Below are 7408 nucleotides of genomic sequence, written 5' to 3'. Positions count from 1 at the left end.
TAGAGAGCGACAACAGTCATCAAGATGCAATGAGTTTGACTAACATGGAGTGCAAGCATGAACAGGATATAAATCACCATGGACACGAACATCATAGAGGCTATGTTGATTTTGTTTCAACTACATGCATGAACATGCACCAAGTCAAGCCACTTGAATCATTCAAAGGAGAATACCATCCTATCATACTACATCATACTCATCTCAAAATCTATGTTGGCATTCAAGACAAACCATTATAAGCTCCTAGCTAAATAAGCATGGCATCACAAACTATGATCTCTAAGTTGTCATTTCAAACATGGTTTTCTCACAACAAAGCTGAATCTGGGGCGACAAGCTAGTCATATTTACAAAAACAAAATAGATAGAGTTCATACCAGCTTTTCCAGTCTCAGTGACTTCATCATATATCATCATTATTGCCTTTCACTTGCACGATCGAACGGTGTGAACAATAATAAGCGTGCTCGTGCAATGAACTAAGCTGAATCTGGAGGCAAACACAAAGGAGAAGACAAAGTAATATGGCTCTTTGCAAGCTAAACAGGTATGCATGCAAGAGGCACTAAACAATGTAACCAATATCTTCTACCTTGACCCAAAGAAAAAGAAAACAATTTACACGGGAAAGGTCCCTACAAGCAAAAGAAGAAAGGAAAATCTTTTTGCGTTTTCTCAAAAGTACACAAAACAAGAAAACAAGAAAACGAAAATAAACTAGCATGGATAATACAGTGGCAAAGTGTAAACACCGGCGAACAAAGTGAAAGCATAAGCATGAATGTAAGGTCGGTGAGAACACGTACTCCCCCAAGCTTAGGCTTTTGGCCTAGCTTGGTCTACTCCCAAGGACGGTCCTGGCGAAACCCAAAATCATAATCGGGGTTATACGGGAGTGCTGCAGCCACTGCCTGAATAGCTGCCTCACGAAGACGAGCAGCCGTCGCCTCCATCTCATACTCCTCTGCCTCTCCTATGGTTATGTAGTATCTCCGTTTTACCTGAAAGTCAATGAAAGCAGGAGCAGTAAGGGTAATATGGAAGACACACTGCCGGTTAAATATCAATTGGTATAGGAGGGATTCATCATCCCTCTCAAGAAACTGGCAGTGTGTCAAAGCGACGCGGTCAAGGAAAGTTGTATGGAGCGGGGGATCTCCTGTGCGGATGGGTACTCCAAGAAAATTTGCTATGCGAGTGGCATAGATTCCGCCAAAGAAATCTCCCTCAATAGCATTTTTATTCAGCCTCCTTGCTATAATAGCTCCCATGTTGAAGATTTTGTCACCCGTAACTGCGCTCTTAAGGATAGTAAGGTCGGATGCACACAGGTGACAATGTTCAACCTTACCGTTAATGCATCTACCTATGAAGAGGGCAAAGTAGTGCAAGGCAAGGAAATGAATGCTTCCTATGGTAGCTTGCGTGATGTCTCTAGTTTCTCCAACAGAAATACTAGAGAAAAAATCTCTAACCGAAGATTTAGCAGGATCTTTAAAATTACCCCCATCGGGTATTTTGCAAGTCCTATTGAAATCCTCCAAATCCATGGCATAAGATTTATCATACAAGTCAAACAGTATGGATGAGTCACGGCCAACTGAAAATTTCAATCTACACATGAAAGAGGCAGTGAGCATAGCATACTGTTCACATTTATCTGAGAGGAATTCTTCTAACCCAGCATTGCAGACAAGTGTATCAAACTCATCCTTGAAGCCTGCTTCGATCATGAACTCATCAGAAGGCCATTCACATGGTTGTACCGGTGTGTCCCTTAGTTCATAAGGATCGGGCTCCCGAAAATAAAGACGGGGACCCTTCTTACTTGAGGAACCACCATGAAACTTCCTCCTGAACATAATTTCTCTTTGCTGAAATTTTGAAGTTCAAGAGAAAAGTGAATAAAGACCAACCACACCTTGTAGCAACTACTCCTACTAGTGCCTAGAAACCGTATCACGCGCTAAAACTACTTGGGACCAGCTAAAATCAACATTTAAAGCTAAAGAACAGGGTCACCAAGGTAGCAAGAATACGCGAAGGATAAAGCACTAGAGCAAAAACTAATTGGACCAATGGAGGAGTCCCTTACGAAGGAGCAATTTCCCGAAAACGGTTCGGAGAATGATGCTTTGAGCAAGGAGATCGAAAATCACAGCCAAATGAGCAAGAACACGGGTTTGAGCTGCGAAACAACTTTTTCTGGAGGAAGAAGAAGAGGATGGGAGCTGGAGTGAGTGGAGGGGGGCCGTGTGGGCCCCACAAGCTTGCTCCCCGTGGCCAAGAAGGTAGCCCGCGGTGACAGGGCTTGTGGCCCACTGGCGTGGCCCCCAGGCCAGCTCTCTGTCCTAGTATTTTTCAAATATTCCAGAAAATTCATACTAGATTTTCAGGACCACCGGAGAACTTTTATTTTCGGGGTATTTTTCTCCGGGACGCTAAAACAGAAAACAGGAAAAACTAAACTAAACCTATCATTTTTCTTCTAAGCAAAAGAAAGTGAAAGCTTAAAACAGAGGTATGTGACTCTTTGGTTCATCCATTTCATGGTCATCGAAAGAAATCCGTCAATGGGGTTGATCAAATCCTTATGATAAAACTTTTTCGAATCGCAAGAGAGAACGGAGAATATTTGAATAGCCACTAAGTCACCTCAATGGGGATAAGAATCTCCCCAACAAGCAATTCATACTTCATCTTGACACGAGGAATAGGGCATTCAAAGCTCCCAATAAGAATCGATGAAGTTTTTTTATAGCATTGATGCAACATACTTGATATCGTTTCTTTGGAAAGTGCATGGTATGCTCACTACCGTTGACATGTAAAGTGACATTGCCTTTGTTGCTATCTATAACAGTCCCTGAAGTGTTTAAAAGGATCTTCCGAGGATGATTGCCATGGCATCGTCCTCGGGACTATCCAAGATAACAAAGTCTGTTAAGATAGTGGGGTTAGCAACCACAACACGCACATCCTCGCAAATGCCGACACGGAAAGCAGTTGATTTGTCGGCCATTTGCACAGAGATTTCAGTAGGTGTCAACTTATCCAGTTCAAGTCTACGATAAAGAGAGAGTGGCATAACACTAACTCCGGCTCCGAGGTCACATAAGGCAGTTCTTATGTAGTTTCCTTTAATGGAGCAAGGTATAGTGGGAACTCCGGGATCACCAAGTTTCTTAGGAGTTCCACCTTTGAAAGTGCAATTGGCAAGCATGGTGGAGATCTCAAGATCTGGTATCTTCCGTTTATTGGTCACGATATATTTCATGTACTTGTCATACGGAGACATTTTGAGCATATCAACTAACCGCATCTGCAGAAAGACGGGTCTTATCATTTCAATAAAGCGCTCAAAATCCTCATCATCTTTTTTCTTGGATGGTTTGGGAGGAAAGGGCATAGGTTTCTGAACCCATGGCTCCCTTTCTTTACCATGCTTCCTAGCATTGAAGTCATTCTTATCGTATCTCTTAGGGTGTGGATTATCAGGATTAACCGTAGGTTCAATCTCCACATCCTTATCATTGCTAGGTTGAGCATCATTGTGAACATCGCTGTCCAGATCGTCACCAGGTTCATGATCATCACCAGATTGTGTTTCTGCATCAGACGCAGAAATATCATTTGGTTCTTCAGGTGTGATAGTGTTTGGTGAACTAACATGCAGGTTTCTATCATCCTTCTTCTTCTCCTTAGGATGACTGGGTGCATCTGCATTAATTCCTTGAGAATCTTGATCAATTCTATTAGGATGACCTTCAGGATACAAAGGTTCCTGAGTCATTTTGCCTCCTCTAGTAGTGACTCTGACAGAGTTGTCATTTAATTCATTGAGCAGGTCATTTTGAGCTTTAAGTACTTGTTCTACCTGAGTAGTAATCATAGAGGCATCTTTACTCAGAAGCTTCAGATCATTGACATTTATGTCCACACAAGCAGTTAAATGGCTAAGTATACGAGTACTTTGTTCGAAATGTCTGCTAACATAATCATTGAAACTCTGTTGTTTGGCAACAAAGTTGTCAAATTCATCAAAGTATAGGCTAGCAGGTTTATCAAAAGGAATATCACTCTCATCAAACCTACGCAGAGAATTTACTTCTACTACCTATATCGGGTTATCGAGACCATGGATCTCTTCGATAGGTGGTAGATTTTTGACATCTTCAGATCTAATACCTTTCTCTTGCATAGATTTCTTGGCTTCTTGCATATCTTTGGGACTGAGGAATAGAATACCTCTTTTCTTCGGAGTTGGCTTAGGAGGTGGTTCGGGAATAGTCCAAGCATTATCATTGATCAAGATGTTATTCAGTAGAGTCTCAGCTTGTTCTACAGTTCGTTCCCTAAAAACACAACCGACACAACTATCTAGGTGCTCTTTAGAAGCATCGGTAAGTCTGTTATAGAAGATATCAAGTATCTCGTTCTTCTTAAGAGGGTGATCAGGCAGAGCATTCTGTAGCTGGACGAGCCTCCCCCAAGCTTGTGGGAGACTCTCTTCTTTGAGTTGAGAAAAGTTGTATATTTCCTGCAAGGCAGCTTGCTTCTTATGGGCAGGGAAATATTTCTCACAGAAGTAATAGACCATATCGTGGGGACTACTCACACATCCAGGAGCAAGAGAAGTGAACCAAGCTTTAGCGTCATCCTTTAGAGAGAAAGGAAACAGCTTAAGGATATAGAAGTGGCGGATCTTCTCCTCACTCGTGAAAAGGGCGGCTATATCGTGTAGTTTGGTAAGATGGGCTACGACCGTCTCAGACTCATAACCGTGGAAAGGATCAGATTCGACTAGAGACATTATCTCAGTGTCGACAGAATTCATAATCCTTATCGGTGATAAAGATAGGTGAAGTGGCAAACTTCGGGTCGTATTTCATCCAAGCTTTTAGAGATTTTTCCTTCCACTTGAGAAGTAATTTCTCAGCGTCATAGGCATCCTTACACGCAAGAAAATCCTCAGCTATCTCTCCCTCCATAACGTAACCCTCAGGTATATCAGGCAATTCATATCTAGGAGAGCTAGATCTAGAGCTAGAGCTAGTATCGGCAATTTCAGAAGCATCACGAGCATTGGCAGTAACTCTAGCAATATGAGCATCAAGGAATACCCCTAGTGGCACATCACACAAAGTAGTATCTCTAGCAGTATCAAGCATAGCATCTCTAGCAGTATCAGACATATCATCTCTAGCAGTATCAAGCATAGCATCTCTAGCAGTAGCATCATAAGCATCATCAAGCACAAGCGACATATCAAGATTTCTAGCAGGAGGTGATGTCGCAAACTTACTCATAACTAAAGGTGAATCAAGTGCAGAGCTAGATGGCAGTTCCTTACCTCCCCTCATAGTTGAGGGCAATACTTTGGTTTTAGGATCTTTCAGATTCTTCATAGTGATCAGCAGATATAAATCCCAAGTGACTCAGAGAATATAGCAATACATCCCCGGCAACGGCGCCAGAAAAATGGTGCTACTGTGACAACAGACCTTCCCCTGCAATGGCACCAGAAGAATGTTGCTAGGACTCCACGGCAAGGAAACTAGAAGAATGTTGTTGATGGCCCACCGGCTCGTGGGTTCGCATTAGTTTTCGAGGGTAGAGTATTCGACCCAAATTTGTTGATTCGCCAGGCAGGAGGCGAGAGGATACTCTCGAGTATTAGCAGCTGAATGTATCAGATTCAACCACACCTGAAAGATTAGTATCTGCAAGCAAGGTATCAGCAGCAAAGTAGTATGATAACAACGGTGTCAGAAACGATCTGTTGACGGCAGACTATTCCTAACTGTCGTATCAATGGCGCGAGAAGTTGCCCTTTGACGGAAATTGTCTTTTCCCGTCAACGCCGAGCGAACCAGTATTGTAGCAGGTAGCAGCAGTGTAACGAGTAACAGCAGTGGCAAGGAACATCAGTAGTGACGATTGTAGCAAGTAGCAACAGTAGCAAGTAGCAGCAGAGCAACTGACAGTAGTAACAGCAGTAGCAAGTAGCAACAAGTAACAGCAACAGTGGGACAAACTCTTAGGCAATGGGTCGCTGATTCGTTTGAATGATATTCATCATGCAACAGTTATAACACGGAGAGATATGTGGCTAGCTCCCGTTCGTCAATGTGATGTCGGCATGCATTCCGTGTGTAGTCATACGTGCTTAGGGAAAAGAACTTGCATGTCATCTATTGTCCATCCCACCCGTGGCAGCGGGGTCCAAAAGGATACTACAGGATTTTAAGGTTCTCCTTTTAATAAAGAACCGGAACAATGCATTAGCACTTGGTGAACACATGAACTCCTCAAACTATGGTCATCACCGTGAGTGGGTCCGGTTATTGTCACTCCTTGGTTGTCGGGTCATAACACATAGTAGGGAACTACAACTTGCAAGATCGGATCTAAAACACACATATATTGGTGACAACATAATAATTTCAGATCTGAAATCATGGCACTCGGGCCATAGTGACAAGCATTAAGCATGGCAAAGTAGTAGCAATATCAATCTCAGAACATAGTGGATACTAGGGATCAATACCCGTCAAAACTAACTCGATTACATGATAGATCTCATCCTACTCATCACCGGCCAGCGAGCCTACGAATAGATTACTCGCGAACGATGAAGAGCTTCATGGAATTGGAGTGGGAAGAAGGTTGATGATGACGATGGCGATGATTTCCCCTCTCCGGAGCCCGAAACGGACTCCAGATCTGTCCTCTAGATGAAGAACAGGATGTGGCGGCGCCTCCATATCGCAAACGCGGCGAAATCTTCTCTTCTGATTTTTTTCTGGGCGTAAGTGAATTTATAGAGCTGAGATTGGGGGCGACAGAACCACGTGGGCCCCACAAGCTTGGTTGCCGCGGCCAGGGGGGTTGTCGTGGCAACAGGGCTTGTGGCCCACTGGCCCATCCCCTCCGGTGGATATTTGCGCAAGTATTTTTCATATTTTCCTGAAAAATTCTCCGTAAATTGTCGGGACGTTCCGAGAACTTTTATTTCTGCACAAAAACAACACCATGGCAATTCTGCTGAAAACAGCGTCAGTCCGGGTTAGTTCCATTCAAATCATGCAAATTAGAGTCAAAAACAAGGGCAAAAGAGTTTGGAAAAGTAGATACGATGGAGACGTATCACATACTTTGATGATGATGAAGTCTATGAGGTTTAGCCCTAGTTGAAATTTTGTTTGTTCATTTAGTTCCTTTCAGATGTTTTACTATACGAATGCATAATGTATTAATGTAATTTATGTGCGTGTGCAGTATCACTCTCATGATGATGTGGACAAGGGGACCATCAATTCCTTCATAGCGAAGAAAGTCGAGAAGATCGAAGCCAAGGGATCTTCTCTGTACTACAAGGGGAAGAAGTATGTGTGCCCCTTCT

Source organism: Hordeum vulgare, chromosome 3H (genome assembly GCF_904849725.1).
Source record: "Hordeum vulgare subsp. vulgare chromosome 3H, MorexV3_pseudomolecules_assembly, whole genome shotgun sequence".
Lineage (NCBI taxonomy): Eukaryota > Viridiplantae > Streptophyta > Magnoliopsida > Poales > Poaceae > Hordeum > Hordeum vulgare.
This window is presented reverse-complemented; position numbering follows the sequence as displayed.